At 38.7% G+C, this 9,614-nt stretch overlaps 1 long non-coding RNA gene across 1 annotated transcript in view; it reads right to left on the bottom strand.

The window, feature by feature from the left end:
- The window catches only part of LOC103467273 (uncharacterized), a 6,464-nt gene extending 1,575 nt beyond the window's left edge, over nucleotides 1-4,889 (bottom strand). The window contains exons 1-2 of the long non-coding RNA XR_534055.2: nucleotides 4,836-4,889; nucleotides 4,236-4,281 (exon numbers count right to left, since the gene is read on the bottom strand). This is a non-coding gene — a long non-coding RNA (uncharacterized LOC103467273). The remainder of the gene's footprint in view (nucleotides 1-4,235; nucleotides 4,282-4,835) is intronic.
- Nucleotides 4,890-9,614: the final 4,725 nt, after the last annotated feature.

The raw sequence follows: 9,614 nt of genomic DNA, 5'->3' as shown, positions 1-9,614 counted from the left end.
ACACATAAAAGCAATCAACTCCCTGAAATATTAAAAAGTTACATGGATTTATTTTTAGCTTAACAATGCTGCTGTCTTTCTGTTCCAGATCACTACTTCATTTTGATTGCYGTAATATTTTCACATAAAATAGTTTAACCAAATTCAGTTTTCTGTATTTTTTACAACTTTATAATTTGTAAGATATTTCCATCAGCTAYTTTAGGCCACTTCAGGATACCTGCTGATATGCACTATATCTTACTGATTTGACCTGGACTAAGAAATATAAAATTTTCATTAACAGTATTTAACTTGCATATATGTGTTATTCCATTGTTTTCAGTTAGTGGGTATTAATGTGATTTGAATTATAGTACCTTACAATTTTCCCAGGATTTAAAATAACATGGTGTGTAACCAATATTGGAATATCAAAAGTATTATAGTTTAACTGTGAACATCACCAGACTGTAGATGGGTTCAGATGCAATAAACTGTTACAAATGCAATTATGTAACTGTGAAACAATGAAAAATTCTTACATTGCAAAATGAACTAGTGACAAAAAGGATGCGTTCTACATGGACTTTTTACTAAGGTGACAAAAGTACATTTATTATTTAACCTTTACCAGCCAAATGATCTCATTTGAATTCTGTTTTTGTCAAAGTAAATAAATAGATGTCAGTGATGTGCACCACATGGCTTAGTGTTTAATTTATCAGTCAATACTTAACATTATAAGGCCAAAGGGGATAGAGAGGAAGCCTAACATTTAATTAGGCTTCACTTTATTAAAATATTTGTAAGTCATTGTAAGCAAAGCAAAACTATACATTGCAGAGGTTGGTAATTGATTTAGGGCATTTAAATTCCATCTGTTTGCAGTTACAGCAACCAAGTTTCACGTTAAATATTCCGTAATGTTTTTATAGTAATGTTGCTTTAAAATATGTACCACATAAACATGCATTTATTTTTATGAACCAAACTTGGGACACACTAGCATGTGCCCAAGTTTGAGCTCTGTGCTGTAACTGCAGTAATTATAACTGTAGTACTTTTCCTCACCAAATGGTGGCAGGAGAGCTTCGTAATCTGACACGCACCTGTAGTCTCCACCTGTAAAGGTGTTTGAGGCTCAAGTCATCATTTTAACTTCTATTAATTCCTATCAACTGTTTCACGCATGCCTCGCATATGAGGAAACTTAGAAAAGGACAATAGATGTGACCTCTCCACGGTGTTTCTCAACTTTTTAGCTTCTGTGTTGTAAAAAGTAACTGTGAAAAATGTCTGCTGCCCACAAGCGGATGAGAATCCAACTGATAGAAGTTGATGAAACACGGATGTAACAACACATCCGTGTTTTATGCGTTTATACAACTAATCTCTTATATAGCAATTTACTATAACAATTTTTTTTTTGCTATTTGCGTTAATTTATGAAACCATGCAAGTGATTTTCGATTCGAGATTCCGACTTTCTTTGAAAACCTGTAAAATATCTAGGTTTACACGCATTTTCTTTTAATTAGATTAAAGGCAATTTGCGCACGTGACGTCAATGAGTTGAGACTTTCTATTAAAAAGTGAAATACGTGTGCAAAATTAGACCCATTTTGCAAAACACACATATATTATTATTTGCCTCTTTTCGCTGATTATCGATAAATTGTTGTCAATATTTGAACCAACGGGAACCAAAAACAACATCTCCCTACTATCTAAAATCAGTCAGATTAGTCTGAGTGATTTTTTTTTTCCGCTCAAATTGCTTCTGTGGGATGCGGCTGCTTTCCCTGTGGTCGTGAAGGGAGTCGGAGGGGAGGGTGGTGGCGGGGTTTTGGACAGGCTCGTGCCTGGCGCGTGCCTCCTTATCCCATCTGTTGCGCAGCTCCAACTGTCACAGACACCGCGCGCCAATGGTGAAGGAAGGGGAGGAGGGAAATTCCCACGAGAGGTCTGGTAGTTACAATTCCCCAGAGGAAGTGGACAATAATGGACCTCTAACAGGCTTTAAGGGAGGCACCAGTAGCACAGAATGAAACAGGCCGCATTAGCACCATCCGAATATTTAATAACAGCAATATTATAACATGTTGGTTCTGATGTCAGTGCAGCACTGCTCCCAACATATCAAATAAAAACTAACTTTTCATACAACTTCTATTCCTTGCATTAGGTTTCTGTATTAATTTTATTTATTTATTTTTTATTTTTACCAGAAATAAAAGACACTATTTGCACCAACATTTTGTGCTGATATGGATGCTGGGATTTATTCAGTTTTCCTCATGTTGTTATTACTTTTTCTGTGTTTGTTTTAATGTAACTGTGAGTTTTTATAGATTCCCGTCTGTTTTGTTGCTCTGTACTGAATATGTGTCCACTTAGGAACTAAAAAAGTGTTATCATATTCTATTATCATGTATCTTTACCCAAAAACATGATTTCTCTCTCTATAAATCTCAAACAATTGATTTTAAAGTAAAGACTGGAATCCTCCACCAAGCTCACAAATTATTTTTTGTTGTTGTTGTTGCACATTGTATGCCTGTCAGCATACAATGTGCTGACAGGCTCTGACTGTCAGCACATTGTATGTCTGACAGTCCGAGCCTGTCTCCAAAAACAGAATAATATTGACTCAAGCATTAAGCTGTATGCGGTGCAGCTGCAGCATCTGATGGCTGCTGTAACATAGAGTTTAAGAGTCGTTTCCCAGCGGCCCTCAAAGAGCTTCCCACAAACTTTGAACCAGTCAAGAGCTAAATCCCTATTGAACTGGAAAATAAAGGTGGAGGGTGGGTGAGGGGGGGTTGTCAACGGTTTTTTCCCCCCCGGCCACCACGAGCCTGGGAAAGCTGGGATATTTCTCGCACGCGTCAAACGTGCGACTGTTATTCAAATTGGACTCGTTTCTTCAGGCGTGGGGCCCACGTCTATTGTATGTTCGCATCTGCTGCTGCGCGGGAACATTCAAATCAGGACGCTCTCAGCTCAAGATCAAGTCTCTTCAACGACCCATGTGGTTTTCGATTGCGGTGTAAAGTCTTTGAAAACCGACTTACATTCAGCCAATACATACAAAATTAGTGAAATCTTTACTATTTCAGCATTTAACGTAGACCTGAGACCTTTCATTAGTATATAAACTAACTTCTACTGCCTAATTTATTTTTATTTCATTTTAATTTTATTTAAGTGCGCTCAAATACTCCTAGTTATAAAATAGTTTGAAAGTCTGACAGTAAATCTCCCGAGTTGCTGCAGATCAGCTCCTCGCGCCGTGACCCGAACCTCAGCTGGTAGGCGCGTGCCACGCAGTAATTGCTTTTGCGTGGCTGAACTGGGACGCGTGCGTGCAGCCGTCGATCAGCGTCGGAGCAATAGGTTGTAATGATTTTATTTGCAACATGCATTGTTTTGGGTTCATGATGTACAGTCCATGTAAATATATTGCGATTGAAGAAAGTGATACGAGCTACGACAACATCTAAGTTTGTTTTGGAGAGTATGCAATACGTGTAACCGTGAGGCCAACATTTAAGTATAATTGCATTTCATTTGCTTTAAAAACCTAACCCTCCATGAAGCTGCGGAATTCTCGCAGACGGAAATTTACAGCTTTTTAGTTTCCGTCCATTTATTCTAACAAACACTCCATCACAACATAAATCCCATGTATTGCACAAAAAAAAGAAAGCACGCCACACAAGACAAGTTTTATTGAGCAGAAATAAAGAAACACACAAAAGAAAAATATTCTTTATTCATACATACATTTCAAGATCATTCCTTCCTTCATTCCTTCCTTGGACTGTGCTTTTATAACAGTTTCTTTTCGTTACATATTTCTGATTATTTAACATGTTTTGGAGCCTGTTTGTCTTATAAGCGGCGTAAGGACGTTTGTTCAATTGGAGCCATATTGAACTAGATTTATGAGTTTTCATCTACACTCAAAGCTCCGTCACATCTGACCTTAGTTGCTTTTTTAAAATGAAATTAATAAAAAAGGTATTGTAACAGCTGTGACGTATAAGTTTTTGATATCAATTAAACAGTTAGATGTTCTCTTTTCTTAAACGTTCGCAAACATGTTGTAATAAACTTAATAAGTAAAAATGTGATATTTTGTTGCAGATCCCAGTGAGTTAAAATCTGCAGCATTGAGCAAACTTTTTTTTATAGATCTCAGGACATTTATATGTCTAACACATAGACCTCTTTTGTGTCCTTGAACTCACCCTTCAGAAACGATGCTTCTCAGACAGCGACTCGGTCATCCGTGAGCTGCAGTGAGAATAACTATGGTCAGACTTTCTCACACCCAGACAGACTCATTAAGAGCGGGCGGACAGAAACAGGGGCAAGTGGTTATTATAAACCGACGTTATGCAGTTAAAATTAGAAACAACACCGAACCGATTTGTTAACGTCAGAAAAAAACGTGTACATTTGTAAATGTCGGAAAATATGGAAATATAGTAAATAATCATTGAAAACCCCCGAGACAAGAGTCTCTGTAATAAGTAAAGAAGTGAAATAATTGTTGAATCAGAATCAGAGATTGAATTATTGTGCTAATATTTGCATGTAAAATTAAGTTGGGCAGGCTGCAGCTTACATGTGTTGTTCAACATGTCATGATCGATGTTAATATATAAAAACCCAACATCAGTATTAAAAAAAAAGACATTCATCAAAACTTAAATTACCTTATATTACACATGTTTTAATTATGCAGAATTAAGACATCTCAAGTCAACAGCAATGTGATGACTCAAAGTTTGAAGGCGATTAAATGGAATATTGCATTTAAGCGACACATATATAAAAACACTCACCAGACGTGGCGCCGGCGCTGCTCAGCTGTCCGTGTCCTGCAGGTCGCAGTTGCATTCAGCGCCCTTTGGACACCACGAGTTTTTGGGACTCAGTGACAGGGACGCTGCTCGTTGTGGGCGGAGACTCCGTTGCAAACCACGCCCACTGCCGGGCTGCGCCTTCAAGCAGAAACACATAATCAAGTTTATTGTTTGATTGGAAAATTAAAATAAATAAACTGTGTCATTTTTCTTTTGCTGTTTGTTTCAAATCTGGCCGGTGGATCCATTGTGCTTCAGCTATGATAACAATCATAACAAAAAAATCGTAGAACTCTTAATGTTGCATAATTGAATTTTACACATTGAAGTGAAATTAACAATGTTGCTTTCATTTTAGTGGTTCTCATCTAAAGGTTTAAGATTTCAAAAATACCCGTATTTTTTAATTTATTTTTTATTTTTTACGTCGCTTTTCTTTTTTTAACGCATGCTCCCGTTGATTTCCCCTCGGACAGCTCTTAACAGCCTCTGTGTCTCTGTGACTTAAAAAAATAATGTAGCGGAGAGGGAAAAAGCCATCTGCTGCCTTTGTCCACCCTGACTCGTGCTGTCCTCGTGTCCCTCATATTTCCCCCTCAATTAGGACTTTAATGTTGAAAACCTCCAAGAAACCGTTCTTCACCGCACCGGACTGCGCTTACCCCGTAATATGAGACATAATTTAACAAAAACATGAAGACGCACAATCAAGAATTTCAGGTTTGGAACACCGTTTTCGCGCACCTTGCGCGTAACAGCATCAGCGGAGTGACTGATGGCGTCTGCAGCGCGCTCTGAGGCGCATGAGTAAGGATGTCGGGGATGGAAGCAGCAGCTATTGGTGGAGAGGCCCATGCGACGCTGTGAGTTTACCTTCGTAGACTTTGAGGAGAAAAACAAAAAGACATAACAAATGTGCGTGACCAGATGTGAGCTTGGAGCTTGGCTTTTGGCTTGGCGAGGCTTCGTTGGCCATACAAATCCTGTCTGAGCCATCGAATACTGCGCAAAAAAAAGTTCTTCGCCTGTACACATGGAAACGACGCTCAAGGAAGACGCTTTGCGCTGCAGACGGCTTCATCTTTTGAAATTGGAACGAGGACAAAAGGTCCGATGGGTGACAAAGCGTCGGGAAATTAGTTTGGACGCAAATGTTCCAAATAAACTCCATCCTGTATTTTTTTTGCTTTGTGTGTAAATTGGATAAGGAAATATTCTCCTATACAATCTGAATGCTTGTGTGACAGAATTTGGTCATAAAAACATAACCTGCTATACAGGCGAAAAGTTTTTACTTTCATTGCACGCAATTCATAGATCTTTATTTGTATGAGATATGTCTGGAATAACTAAAAAAATACTTGACGCACTACCATTAGATTTATTTTTCGACAGTTTACTATAAATAGCAACCACGTCCATCTATTTTAAAATCCAAATTTATAAAGCACATTTAAAACAATTTGTCTAGATGCTGTACATAAAAAAGAAAACCAAATAAATAAAAAAACAAAAAAAACAGACATTTAACAGACTCAAAAATAGAACACTGACGATATAAAACCATATCAACTCACAAGTGATCAAAAGCAACTGAAAACAGATGTTTTAAAAGGAGTTTTAACTAACAGACAACTAACAGAAAAACTCTTAATTTCCGTCCTTGTGGTGACAGAAGCATTATGAAATTGACGCTGGTTCAAGCGTATGAGGCCCAAGAACAAGTTTTCGGACATGTTCGGTTTGCATCACACGAAGATCAAGATAATCTCATCACTGGTCTAAAAAAAGCAAAACCCTAATTTGCATAATCGTTTCAATCGATATAATAATCTATTTAATTTACAACCCCTTCCAAAAAAAATGCTTGTATCTGTTAATGCCTTTTACTCCCTCAACACCCACGTTCTTTTATCCATCCATCCATTTTCTTACACCCTTATCCCTTAGTGGGGTCGGGAGCATGCTCTTTTATTTTTCGCTTTCTGTTACTATTGAAGCTAAAGGCTATCTTTTTTTTCTTTTTTTTTTAAAAGAAAACTAGTGAAAAGAACATCTTGAAGAACACAAGACACCGTGGACTGTTCAGTTCATCGCCTGAAATGGGGAAAAAAAATGTCACAAAGGAAAGATACAAATGTACATGTATCTTCTGTCACCACATGAGCTGACAACCAAAAGACCAATGGATCTCAATGGATTTCTGTGGACCTCTGGAGGAGCTGCAGGGTCCCACAAATCTGGGCTTTATGAAGGAAATCATTGTTGTAAAAAGAAAATCAAAGAAGTCTCATGCAATTTGTCAGGCATTCTGGTCACACCCTATGAGCACAACACTTTGTTTGGGAGGAAAACACAATGATCTTAGTATTTAATTGAGGTGTATTGAATACACATCTGAAAAAAGTGTAGAACCGAGGCTTCCAAGAACTGGCCCATATGTCAATGGAAGATGTTGATCTGGGAGGATGATGCTAAAATTTACATTTTTTTTTCTCCAACGTCCACAATGGCAATTGTGAAGGAGAGAACATGAAACAACTCTACACTAACAACAGTATCTCCAAAATAACCATAGTGGTGGCAGTATAATGCTGAGGGGTTTGTTTTCTTAGCAAGAACAGGGAATCTGCAAAAGACTTCAATGGCCTAGTCAAAGCTCACACTTAAATGCAATTGAGAATCTGTAGCCACCTCAACTGGCTCGAGAGGAGCCAGTTGAGGTGGCTCCGGCATCTGGTAAGGATGCCTCCTGGACGCCTCCCTGGTGAGGTGTTTCGGGCACGTCCCACCGGGAGGAGGCCTCGGGGAACACGCTGGAGGGACTATGTCTCTTGGCTGGCCTGGGAACGCCTTGGGGTTCCTCCGGAGGAGCTGGAAGAAGTGGCTGGGGAGAGGGAAGTCTGGACCTCCCTTCTGAAGCTGCTGCCCCTGTGACCCGACTCTGGATAAGCGGCAGAAAATGNGGATGGATGGATGGATGGATGGATGGATGGATGGATGGATGGATGGATGGATGGATGGATGGATGGATGGATGGATGGATGGATGGATGGATGGACAGACTTTAAAATTGTAGCACCGATGGTCACCAAAACAAAAGAAACAAAAACATTGGAGAAAATACTCTCCATGTTGAAGTTCCTCTTATCAAATTTGAGTCCAGTCCAATTTATAGTTTCCGAATGCAAATGTACTCCACTCTTCTCTGAGTTTTTTCTTAAACAAATTAAGAAACATGTAACAAAGCTGTATGTTTGACAAAACACAAACTCATAATTTGACTATAATTTAAAATACTTTGAACAGTTGTTTGTATTAAGATAAATTCATATTGACAAAAATCCCCTCCTGGTTGCTTTTCCTTGAGTATTTTTTTAGGCAAAAGTAAGGCTTTCCTGTTAATTCGATCGACATGACCAAACGTCACATTTATTTGTAACCTTTTGCAGACTCCATTATATTACTCACATACTCCTTTATATATTATATGTCATTATTTACATTATCTTATCTTATTCCATCATCATAACTGTGGCAGTCCTTCTTACTATTTTTTCAGCGAGTACACGCTGAAAGTTATATTTCTACTTTCCATCCCTTATCCAACTTTTCAGTCCTGCGCTAAATTCAGATGCAAATGTTTCCCAGACGCTTCAGTGCCATGTGGATGGCGGTGGTGGTGGCGGCGTAGATTTTGGCGTGGGAAGCCAGACGTTTTACAGGTTCAAAACTAAAAGTCTGGAAGCTTCTGCGTGGCTCTGCTGAGAGACCGTCCGCATCATCACGGAGCCCACAGACTCTTGTGGTCGTCACGCCTCAGTGAAGCTGATCTATAGGGCGCCGCGGCTCGTGTCCGTCTCATGCTGAACAATTTAAATGTACCAAACTGAAGAACAGAGCTTTGAATGTTCTGTTACCGAGTATACTACTGTTTCTTTGAACATTTTTTGATGCATTATTGGTCCAATCCTGAAAATGGAGTAGGCCTAATATTTGATGTAATAATTAATGTTTCATTTGTGATAATAAAGTCTGACCAACAGTGTTTTTGAGCTACTTATTTTCATCATTAAAAGCTAAAAGAAAAATACACATTGGATTAAATTAGTTCTAAAAGAAACTCTCTCCTTCTCTCGCGCTCTCTCTCTCTCTTTCTCTTTTTCTCTCTTTCTCTCTCTCCATATTTCCCGATTAACTGATTCCACATGTTTTCCGTCCGAACTTCAACAAAGGATCACTTCGCTCCAGGCTTGCGCAGATGGATACCGACGCTGAAACCAAGACAAAAAAGGTTCCAACCGATCCCCCTCTTCCACGTTTTTTTTTTTTTGGTCTTATGTGAAAGGACCAGTTCCCAAGCAGGAGAAGATGGCAGTTATTTGGGGGCCCCATGGGGCAGGGCGCGTGCAAAACCGCAAAACCCCCTATCTGTAAGGGCGTGACAAAGACTAGCATCATCTTTACCTCCATAGTGACATTTTTGAGTTGAGCAACGATTTGATGTTGAACCGCTTATGGACACGTATTTGCCAAGCATAGTTTTATAAAGCGTTTGGTTTAATTTAGTCAGCGAATGTTGCGCGTAAAAATGTAATTTGCTCCATTTGAACATTTGATAATTTGATTACTCATAAAATTCTGAAGACTTTTTTTCATTTTATGAAATGGTAGCTGCAGACGCAAGATCACGGTTTCTTTTAAATATATGACCTTAGCAGAGATATGTGTATATATATATATATATATATATATATA

This window comes from Poecilia reticulata, linkage group LG7, assembly GCF_000633615.1.
Source record: "Poecilia reticulata strain Guanapo linkage group LG7, Guppy_female_1.0+MT, whole genome shotgun sequence".
In the NCBI taxonomy this organism is placed as follows: domain Eukaryota; kingdom Metazoa; phylum Chordata; class Actinopteri; order Cyprinodontiformes; family Poeciliidae; genus Poecilia; species Poecilia reticulata.
This window is presented reverse-complemented; position numbering and strand designations above follow the sequence as displayed.